Source organism: Anguilla rostrata, chromosome 1 (assembly GCF_018555375.3).
Source record: "Anguilla rostrata isolate EN2019 chromosome 1, ASM1855537v3, whole genome shotgun sequence".
Classification (NCBI taxonomy): domain Eukaryota; kingdom Metazoa; phylum Chordata; class Actinopteri; order Anguilliformes; family Anguillidae; genus Anguilla; species Anguilla rostrata.
Window position 1 is genome coordinate 49005206 of NC_057933.1, and position 12263 is coordinate 49017468.

The 12263-nt window shown below is 39.9% G+C and overlaps 1 protein-coding gene across 3 annotated transcripts in view; it reads left to right on the forward strand.

Annotated features, from left to right (window-relative positions):
• The first annotated feature begins 11418 nt into the window (after window positions 1-11418).
• The window catches only part of nr4a3 (nuclear receptor subfamily 4, group A, member 3), a 36827-nt gene continuing 35982 nt past the window's right edge, over window positions 11419-12263 (forward strand). For 2 of the 3 annotated variants that reach the window (XM_064339727.1, XM_064339733.1), the window contains exon 1: window positions 11419-11799. The gene's annotated coding sequence lies outside the window, so the exon portion shown is untranslated. The remainder of the gene's footprint in view (window positions 11800-12263) is intronic. The other variant, XM_064339720.1, reaches the window with a different exon arrangement.

Consider the following 12263-nt stretch of genomic DNA (forward strand, 5'->3'; position numbering starts at 1 on the left):
AAACGCAATACTGATTTTCCCTCAGCTCTTCGGTTTAAAATGCAAAACAGTCAAACACGAATAAGCAATCGTGACATAAATACAACAATGATGTTAATGATTTCAGCTTAACATTTCTAGTTACATTGTTATTTAAGACACGGAAACATGTGTTAACATAAACACACTCCTGAAAAAAAAAATTTAATATAGCATTTTATTGTAGCTTTTAATACATAGTTATTGTTGTCATTAGCGTACACCCATTTCACACAGCTGTGACCTGTGAACAGGAAACCATTGTTGCATCCATTGTCATGCCACAATGAAAAACATTTTTGACATGGTTCGTTACTTTTTCTGCAACATGAAACCCAACAGTGCCTGAACTGTGACCCAGTAGTTCAGAATCCTGGCTCCTTCAGTAGGTCACACGCTGAAGACTAATCACCTGACAAACAGTTTTGTTTTGTTTTTTAAACTACAATAGTTCTCATTGGATCAAGGAGGGCATCAATAGCAATAAAAAAACTTTGTAGTATAGGGCATAAAAGATCACATTGTCTGTAGGATTTTGTAGTTAAAGTCAGCAGTAGATTACCCCTTGGCAACCAGGTCGGTGGACACTTTCACCAATCAATGACTAAGCAAAAATGAAGGCTTAACCACTTACACACTTAGATGCACTAAAACCAGCATACACACCAGTCCACCAGTGCACCCCTGCAGTATACTAAACATAATGGATTTCACCTTATAGCCTACAGAATATTTATCGCTCAATCTGTCTGAATTCTACAGGTATATAAACAGCCTAAAAACTATAAAAACAAGAACATACTTTTACTTTTCATGAAAACACTTTGTTATCATGTAACTTTGATTCTTTTTACAAAATACAAATACATATGAAAAAAATACAAATATAAATACAAAAATACAAAATATACAAAAGAAGAATCCATCAAAATGTGCAAACTTTATTTTATATTTTTGAAAGGAGCACTAAGAAGACCATCATTTTAAAATATATAAACTGCACTTTGTTATTTATAAAAATATGTCCAGCTCAAAACTTTCTCTTTTAGGTCAATAGCTGGCAAGGCTTTTACAAAGGCAGATCAACTTTCCCACTTTCCTGAAAGTCATACTTCGGTCAACTCTGTGGTCAGATGGGCCTGGAGTGTTGCATAATTTTTTATTTTATTTGAGGCCCCTCATAAATATCAACATTTCAACACAATTTGATGTACAGTGATTCACATTTAATTTGAGTGTTCATCCAAATGGCAATGTTTAAGCTGTAGAGCAGAGAAAGCCCTACTCTGACAATGCTCAATGCAGTCAAACACTTATTGTATCTACAGTCCACTGGTATACATTAACAGCTTTCTACCATAAATACATTTAGCCACTTCTCATCAAGAAAGAAAAAGAATCATAAAACCTGCACCAGCTCAAAGTGCTATTCTGTGAATGTGAAAATGGATCGGGTAGGAAATGAGCAGACTGACAGAGGTTTTTATGCAAAACTAATAAAAAAAGAATTCATTGGTCCAAGGGCACAAAATTAACAATTAATTAAGAAGAAATTACTATTATTTGACTTCTGGTTTCACAGAGCTATACAATTAAAAACCACAAACTCTTAAAAGACTTATGTAAGAAATACTAGCTAACAAAGGCACACTTACAGAATATACAGACTATAAAACCACTGATTGTTAACAGTACTAATTTATATTTAAAATCAATTAACACAGTATTTTCATGCAAATAATAAAACAAAGCAATGGGCTTTTGAATTCACTGTTCGATATGTCAGGCTGTGAAAAGGCACCCATTTCAAGCATGGCTTATTATCTGAGATCATAACTGAATCTGAATACAAAAAGAAAGCAGTTGGTACAATCTTTTTATTGTAACTTCACATATAGAAAAAATCCTACCAAGCTCATCCTAAGCAGCATTTTACAGGGCGTGTCTAAATGAAATGAAATGAAATGAAAACAATTGGGAAGAAAAGTAATTGCATTTCCAGCATAATCGACACAGGGAAGAAAAGCTACAGGGGCTAATGACATATATTTGTGTTTATTTGGCAAGTGGTTTACAAACTTTCTTTACCCTTTACCCATTTAATGAGTGAATACATCTTCTGACCTGTTCCTGATTAAAATATATGACATATGTTGAAATATGTAATTACATTTCTTAGCATGTCAAAACAACAGTCGGTATGCCATAGTTAAGGCAGTGCATGTAACAGCTAGAGCGCTTAATTGGCCATTATGACTTTCAGAGGAAAGTGCATCACCTAAAACTTTTTATGGATTATCTCTTGACCCACCTAAACAGCACAGACCAAGTTTGGGGACCACTTGACTAGTCCACACTTGGTGTATCCATGTTTTTAGGCATGAGTCCCCCATCCGTCCTCATCTCCCCTGGCGTGCACGTGTCCCATGACCCCCGTCATGTGCGGCGAAGCACGCCGCTCTTCGCGTCCGTCTACGTGCGTCTGGGAAGCGGGCGTGTCACACGGCAGCTGCGGAGGCACGCTCCCCGCACACGCGTAATCCCAGCATGCCCGGCGCCGCGGGCCCGGTCACCTGTCCTGGTGGCCCGGAGACGTGTGTGCGGTCCCGGGAACGGGTGATGTAATGCAGCCGCCGCTGCGCTAACCCCGTGTTCGCTCCAGTGACACATCATCACAAGGCTCATTCCTGCCCTCTTAACACCCCGCTGCTGCACCGCACGCGGCCCGGCCAGGGACACGGAAAACCATCTCGCGGGCGTCCGTCCAAAGTGGCCTGGCTTCAAAACGCAGGCCGCGGATACTTGACGTGCAGCCAAAGGCCTTCGAGCCAGCACAGTTACTTGAGTACCTGACCCCAAGAGGAGTGACATCAAAGCTTTCCTTTCGTCCAGAAATTATAACATCCAAGGGTTGTCTTGTGAGATCTGTATATTTCGCCTTTATTGGAGGTAATTTTCTTATGATGTCATCTGGGCAGCATCGCCTGAAGAACATTCTGGTGTTCATGTAAAATACGTTAAGAGGTCCAGCAGATATTGTTTGAATGAAAGTTCCATTTTTACATGTCGCTGTTCAGATCACAACAAATGGCGAGCATTGTAGGCTGAACGGCCTGTTCTTGTCATTATGTTATGTTATGTTATAATGTTACAAAAACTGAGAAAAACTGCATAGTTTGAAACATGTCAGTTGTGATGTCAACTGAATGTATGCTACAATTTTTGCTAATGCAAAGGTTATTTAATACTTTAATAAGTGAATTACTTTTGTCTCATCTGTATATTATGCATAAATACCATTATTTGGATGGTGGACGCCATATTTTATTTTCAAACTTTTAAAAGAGAAGCATCTAAAGAACAAATTAATTAAATCTTCCTGCCGATTGATCAAATGAGGGCCTGGTTTCAAAAAATAAATTTGAGAGGATTTTCACTCGCAGATCACAATACCTTGTCAAAACACATTTCACGAAAATGCATCACTTACAAATCCCAAATTAATCACACATAAAAGTGCAATGACTACAGTCCTCTCACACATCCAATACTTTCCACCAAGTATGGCGTTTTCTTTGATCCCATTTTCTTTGATAGCATTTGGTTCCTAGCTTGCAACTGTTTCTACATGAAACACCAAAAAGAGCAGGAGAAATCTATTGCATCTTGCAGATCGTTGCAACTTTCTTGAAAAGTGACCCAATCTTCTACAATGACAAAAAATAAAATTGTCCCTTTAAAACAGCCAAAAATCCAATCCCATGTTGGGTGTACAGACTTCTCTAAAAACCCATGACCTAACCTGAAACTTTTTCTGAGTTTCAATAAACTACCTACACTTTATAGGCAACTTTGAGAGTAGTAGACGATACAAAAAAAACAACAACAATATAGTACTTCAGCTCTTGGCATTTTCCATTCTTTTTTAGGTGAAGCCCTCAAAAAAATCAGTATCAACAGCATGGGCCTCCCAATGAGATACAGATGAAATAATATCTTTAGTTGCTGTCCCCATTCCACTTCAGCCCTGTCTATCTTCGAACCGCCAGACATTCACTATTTAGCATGAAACAACTTCCTCTACTTTCCACTGTGCGAGGACCTATAGAGAGGAGTTGCTTATGCCATCTAATCTAAATCTACTGGCTTGCACCTGTTTGGGATTTGAGACCTATGAATCGTTCAGAGAAGAAAGAACTACATGCCCGAGTAAGCATACTAAAGCACTGACCAGTGCTGACCCGAAAAACTGTCCACTTCAGACACCTCACAGCGTCGTAGCCACTTCCACCATCCCAATAACCTCACTTCCCCTTGAAAGGGGAACCCCGGTTCTATTTTTAACTGCCAATACTTCTACAAGGTAACACTAAGACAAGAGGAAGGAGCATATGATGTCAGTTTATATCCACCTCCGTCCACACTTGAAAATGACTGACGGTGAATAAATGCAAAAGAACACAGGAACAGTTGAATAAGACCACGTCAAAACCTAGTATATGCCTAGACCTCTCCAGCTGACCAATGATGTAACTTCATCACTCAGTCAGTCACAGACATTCGCGTTTGTAGGGCTGGCCCCGCTGCTGCGGTCCAGCCAAAAATTGCAGCTGAATTTAAGAGGCTTCAGGCAGAAATGACAAAAGAATAGTTTTTCTGGCAACTTAGGAAGAAATAAAGAAACTCTAATTGATCCATGTGCCTGTCTGGTCACTCACACCAAGACCAGAGATTCAGAAATAAGGCTCATACCCATGCATTCTCACACCTGAGTAAAGTTTTTCTTCGAAAGAGACAGCCCAGCCTGTGAGTCAATCCCTCACTCACTTACTCACACACAAACATAACGTTTCAACCAACCTGTTGCCTGTGACTGATTAAAACAGGACAAAAACCCTGTCACCACTTCTTGTACCTATCTATTAACTGTTTCATTACATTCACAGTGTATGCCAAAACTCCATATAAATATTACAGACCAACAACTGATTGAGAACAAAAATGAAGTTACCGATGTTAAACTCCCAACGGTGAGAAAGCAACTCACAGAGTTGATCTATGACGACTGGCTGATTCATCCACTCAAATGTCATTCCTAATGTCAGGGTTCTGATTAGGACATGGAAAAGATCAACTCTGACAATGGATCCAGGCATGAAATGTGCTTGGCTTCGCTAGAGCAAATCGAAGTGTGGGATATGATAAATAAATGCTAGGTAAACCTTCTCGTGATATTCATGACTCATTTCATACCTATTTATTCTATGATATTGTGAAATATCAAAATCAATGAGAGAACCTATCTTTTCCACTTGGACAAGAAAACAAATGTTACAAAATGGTACAAACCACTTTCAGCTTGAAATACCAAACTGGTCAGTATGATGAGCTCTGCAATATATATTCTCTACAATATATTGAACAAATGCTACATTGGATTTAAAACCTTGTTCATTCCATGAAAAACAGCAGCATTAGATATCTAATGCTGCAGTAAACTGAACTTCTTTCAATTTGAATCATATTAATTAGTGACTGGACTGAGGTGCAAATCTGTTTTTTTTTTTTTTTTTTTTTTTTTAAGTATCTCATGAATAATTTATGAATGTGGCATATGTAAACACGCAGACAGTGTATGTTGCCCTGAAGGGCTTAGCTCTTATATCAACTAGCGGCTATTACAGCCCACAACCAATCTCTAGACTTCACAGACGTGCAGGGAGAATAAGGCATCTTCAGCAGGAACGTTCTCCACTGCAGAATGCAGTCCATAGTGATGCCAGTGCACGCTGCTGCAACTTAAAGCTAAGCCCCCAAAGCTCATGGTTGCCTTCATTGTCATAGCTCTGTAAACCATGTTGGCAATACTCTGTGGCTGGTGTGAACCCAGGGAGAGAGAGTGCGAACTGAGGACAGTCACCAGTTTCATGAGCATGGCAGAGCTCTCAGGGAGGTTTTGAGGAAATGACCCAAGATGCTCTGGCATTTCCCAGGTCAAGAGGGCATGTACCTGGACCTTTAGACTCTCCGGGCACTCCGCGGCTGTGGGTCTGAAGCACGCAGGTGATCTTTCGAGGGAGAGGGCCCCCCTACATTAGCCTGCATTCCCCTTTGGGCTGCAGCCTGCATCTTTGACATTAACACTCCTTGAAACTGGCCTTTGGAGGGACCCGAGTGTGACTCACACAAACCCACGTGCACCACACACACACGCACACGCTCACTCACTCACTCACTAAATACAGCCCACGTAAAGAATTCCCCATATCTCTGAAAGGACACAACCTGCTAGGGCAGATCCTGAGAGGGATCCTGTCAGTGACAGTAATCTACCACTGAGGAACTGAGTCTTGTCTTGTTATGTTCAATTACCAGCTTACCATTACAGCTGAACAATAATTAAGCGTTTCCCCCCCTCCCCCCCCCTCATGCATTCCTTCAAAGGGACAGATGTATAAATCCTCACCTAAGTCTTCCATATTTTACCTTGTCTCCCAAAAAAAAAGTCTGAGAGAATAAACCCAACACCGGCTGTAGCTGCAGCATGCTGGAACATGACGCCCATGGGGCTGTTCTACTCTTTGAATACTAACCGTGGCAGTTATATTAACTCTAGAGGACTATTCCTGTCAATCCATTACAACACATCACGTGGCAACCCTGAAACACTTAGGATAATTCTTATTGAATTTTAATTCTTGTGTGTTATCAACATATTCTCCAGTGAGCTGTTGCAATGTTCAGCCAGAAACTTCAGCTCTGCAAATAGCCTTTATTCAACTTGAATGACAAGACCTTTGAACAATTATTGCCCTATCATTAAAATGACATATAGCCCCTTAGTGAAAGCTTTTCCATTTAAGGTTATGTCCATTTCCAGCCACCTCTTCAGTTTTCAAAACAAACGTGTTTGTTGCTAATAACATTGACTGGTTGTCACCATTGTGTCCTCCGACACCACCCCCGCTCTCATACTCATGATGCTACTTCCCAAACAAGTGATGGTGACCCTCACTGTTCTGTAAAAATACGTCGCCACAATCACATGGTGCAGTGCTATTCATTGTGATACAAGCTACACGGGAACCTAAGTCAAACCAATGCTAGCAGCAGGTATGCATTAAAAAAGTTAAAGCACAGTGACATCCAGGTACAGTACCCTTGTCATAGCCCCAAGGGATAGCCCTGGAATGCACCGGAAGGAACGTTCTGCCGCCTAATCGTCATTTGCTGCAGATCCCTGAAGGGCACCCTGCGGCACTCACCCAGCCATGTTTTGAAGAGGCTGTTTCCTCTCATCAGCTTTGGTGTGAGGAAACTATCAGGCAAGCAAACCCTGGGCTGTGAGGGTGTATAACTGTGGCCTAGTAATCACACAGAGCACTGGAATGGTAACCTGCTCTCGACTTGTTCACAGGCGGCAGTGAGATAAGCCTGTGATGGGCTTTTAATACGGGCAGGGGAATCCCCCAGAGCTCTTTTCACGAACAATGAGGCAATAGAATAATATGACCCATTCAGCACAGCTCCATTCCACTGGCATTGCTAAGAACTGCCCTTTTCAAGATTTCCACCTTCAGTGGCATTTCTAGAGTAAAATCTAGAGAAATTTATCCACGCAAAACTGTCTTTTTTAATGCAACACAGCTGATACTGGTGAAATAGGACATGGGCTTAAGGTTTCAATTAAATGAGCATCTTAGTAAAACTTCCAATTTTCTTGTTAATTAGATCATATGTATTATGTGACTCTGTTCATTTAAATTTGGGAGGGGAGGATAATATTTAATGTAAAAGTTGTGTAAGTTGCTCTGGATAAGAATGTCTGCTAAATGCCTGTAATGTAATATTTCATATCCATAAAACCAGGACTGAGCAGACAGTTTTCACCTTTATTGCCATTTAACATGGGAACACAGCACAATGGTACGAGGGATTTTCAACGTAACTCGGGCTCTCAACAGGTTTCCGCATGGACAACCATTCACTGCTCTGTCGTCTCATTCAGATTTCAATCTCTAATCTGTTCTACTTGGTGGCTTCCATAAAAGCACAATCTAAGCTTCTGTGGATTATAGGAGAAGCAGTCGTCATCAGCCTGATAAGCTTTCAATAGAGAAAGTGAATCTTAGCTGTCCTTGTTCGACATGTGCATTGGTCAGTAACCCTTCAACACTAGAACTGGGTATTTAACCCCAGCGAATTGGATAGGTTAGGCTACACTACATTTGCCATGTCTGTTCAGTGTCACAGAGAGTCTACACACTGACAGTCTACATGACACGACGTAAATTAAACTACATTGAGCTACATTTCTGGGTGAATAACTTTAAATATACATAAACTATAGAAATGTTGACCGTAGAGACACTTTGTATTCAAGTCCCACAACACAGCATAGCTCTTATTGCTCACGAGTTCTGGTGAAATAATATCGCTAGAAGATACGTTACGTTATTTAAGTAAAATTACGTTAATTTTTTATTTTATTTTTTTAAATTCCTGATGCATTTAACAGAATCACACAAAGAGTGTATTTATAACACGTCTTGTGCGCATACAACACTTTTATAGATAACAAAATACTGGAACAAAATAGCAATTGCATTATTACATGACTTGGGAGTGGGTCAGGAGGTGCAGTCACCTCAAGTCAATAAGTATTTACTCTTAATTCTCTTCAGCCACAACTAAAGCTGAAGGAAATTCCCCGCTCGCGTAGAGTACCCTAGTTAACGTGCCGTAGACTTTTCCCCATCACAAATCTACCAGAACAAGCGCAAACTAAAGCAGACTGTCGAGGCGATTGTCGTCAATGTGGTGCAGTCAAAAAAGATACTGCTTCGTTCACATACAGTGCAGCGGGAAAATTAACAGTACAACCTTTCTGCAGACGTATAGAAATCCTGTGACACAGTTAAATTATACATTTGTAAGATTTTTTATTTGAGACATGTCCAATATGTGACGCTTTTCCTGTCCTTTTAAGTGGGGATCAATTTTGCCGGTGCTTTCAGACACGTGGACAAGTATTGACAAGGGCCGCACTCAGTCAATTTTCCTATTCACTACATGCCTACAATAGATTCAATAAGCTGGCTACTGTAACATCTCGCTACTTGGCTAGGAGGTTTTCGATATAAATAACTACGACCGTCAGTGATATTATCTACAGATAACCGTTTTGCAAACGAACTACCTAAATTTTGAGCGAGAATAGCAACGTATCGCAAAAAGTCAATGTCAGCTAGCTAACTTGTTGCACGCGCACTAGTTACCACATAGCTGTGTCGACATAACCAGGAATTGGCACCCATTAGGCAGTAAACAGTTCGGTAGAATGAAAACGTAGTTATCCAGCCAATAAAAATCTAAAGGCTACTATTAAGGCTGGCTTGCGAAAAGAGAAATATATCTACACCAGCATGCCGTTAAGTTCACAAACCTGTTTGTGACAGCACATTGTCCAAGATCTACCCGTAAAGTTCCCAGTGTCCGTGTCGTGTGACCCACTTTAACAAACAACCGCGTTAAACGGCTCCAATCATACCAACGAACAAACAGCTCACCATTTACACAAAAAAGAAATAAAACACGTTAACCATGCAGCCGGCTAAGTAAATAGGTACCACAACGTAGCTAATGGTAATGACTGACAACTGAGCGTATAATCAGTCATACTTTGCGAGTATCCAAGAATACCGAGATGGTAGCCTAGCTAGCTTAACTAGCTACCTCACAAAACATGCATTAGTGACATACACTTAGCAAGTTAGCTAGCTGTCAGTTACTATCTAATAAACATAGATATCTGTAAGCTATAACTTGCCAAGTAAAAACAGGGACATGCTTCCGCTAAAAATACCTGTCTACGACTATATTTGGCTTTGCTGGATCACAATCAAATTTCTAAAATAAACGGACCCGCCCCAGCACAATGAATGGGATCTCTTCTATCTCACACTGCTGCATCTCCCGCTGCTAATTTTAGTAACAGTGCTTGCGTCAATCACGCGCCTCAGTGCGTCAAGCTTTGTCCCCGCCTTTGGGGGCTGATCATTGGCCAGATTCGAGTACGTGGCCCAGGAAACCATGTGTCTTGTGATTGGCTGTCGCTGATTTTGTCTTCCCTTTGGTTTAAGCCGTCGCATTTAATTTTTTGCTTTCCAATGCCGCCGTTGTGAATTCCCTGAATCTCAAGCGTCAAGATCCCCCATGAAAAGAAACAGCGATTTAGGATTTACTACATTATTTGTCAAAGATAGTAATCAGCAAGAGCACGATAATCTAAACTGTATTTCCGTTTTAGTTATGAATGTCTAATATATTTTGTGGCCAGCGGAAAACCCCACATCACCTATTTCTATTTGACCACTAATAGCCTCCAACAGGTGCTAAATAGCCTGTATAAATCAATTTGTTTTTATGTTTGTCGCAGAACACAACCCTGCTGGTCCGCAAACATTTCCATCCTCAAAGGAAAACTTTGCTTTCATATTGAAGTACAGTTTCACAGGAAATTATAACAAGAGTTCGACTCTCCTTAAAAGTAATGGGGCCATTACACAAATGCATACTGATCAATTAATCTCTGGGCATGTTTTAAGTGACCCCCCAATTATAAGATGCTCATTACGTTACGGTACTGTGGTTCGTATGTTAAGAGAATAATCTACACTGCCTATTGTAAAATTAGCTGAAAAGCACAAGAAAATGGCAAGTCTTGTGGCTGATGCAGTGCAGAGTGCTTGCCTATTTTTATTTTTTTTATTTTGTTTTTTTCAAAAAGTGTTGTTGGTCATATTTCATTTTTGGAAATACTTCAAAAATTGTGTTTTCAGTTACACACATTATTAGTACATTTTTGTATGCTTTGCTGTTGCTATGCAGCAATCAAAATCATTCATAGGGTTAATGTGTGTCATGGATGTAATTAATATACTTTTATGTTCTGTGAGATTTGGTGGAAACCAATTTGAAATTAGTTTTGAGTGCTTTAAATGACAGGATTATGCATTCAATATGGATGCCCATGTTAGGTGAACACATACTTATATATACGAAATAAAGAAACAATATAAAAACAAAGCAATACTAGTTTTATTGTGCATTCTTTTGTGAATGAATGTGGCCTACAACATTATTAATGGTATTTAAAGTTCTGGATTTTTATAGCACATGTGGAGCAATACGAGCGCAAAACAGTTAAAAGTAAACGCTCTCTGAAATTTGAATATTAAAATCGCACGACTGCATATTATATGAACAGATTATGTCCTTGAATCATAAAATAAACATCTCCACACTCACCGCCCTTTTTTATTTTTTCCTTTGGCACAGTGTTGAGAGAGGTCTTATGTGTCTACTGTAACAGCGAGGTTTGGAGCTCTACAGTGAGTGACGTCACCTCTCCCATGGCGTCACATTGACGTCTCGCATACCAGCAGCTCTATGCAGAAGGCAGACACATAAATGTGCTATTAGACTTTCTCTCACAGAGCTCTCCACATAAACAAAGCCACATTGCAACTTCATCACAGAGCGCATCATCAAGCATTACTAACACGGGGAGACCAGATCGTGCGGATCTAGTCCTCATACATCGGAGTATTTTCTTCAGTAGAATTTATATTTTTGTCACTACATCTACAACTACTACTACGACTATACGAACTGCTATATCTACTACAAGTTTTGATTTTTATAACTATGCTGGAAATCGACCGGAAACTTTAAGGGGGTTAATATCACATGTAAAGACGGAACCTCTACAGCAAGCAAGTATGTATCAATCAGTATTCTTGTGGATGAATGAATGGTTGTGTGCTCGTTATCGTATAGCTCATATCAAAAGAAAACTTAATTTTTGAATTATTAGGCGTTCTCGAAATTATTTTCTTTTCTTTAATGGAAATTACTACGAACAGAGAAACTTTATCGTGCATTTTGATACGCTGACCTGTTGAATTTGCAAGTTTGTAATAGACGACAGAGAGAGGATAAGAAACCGATTTGCCTTCAAGTGTTTGATGTCCTCCGGCGAATTGAAGCGAATTCGATGAGAATTAAAGGTATCATATTCTCTCTGGTTGTCATGGAAATGGGATGCCACTTGCCGACAACCACGTAGCATTGAAATAGACGATACAAGAATGAAACCAGTCTTTTTCTATTTTCCTTTCTTTTAGACAGTGGGCTACACACATGGCAGTTCCTAAGGAAACCTTTAATTCTGTCTATTTTTC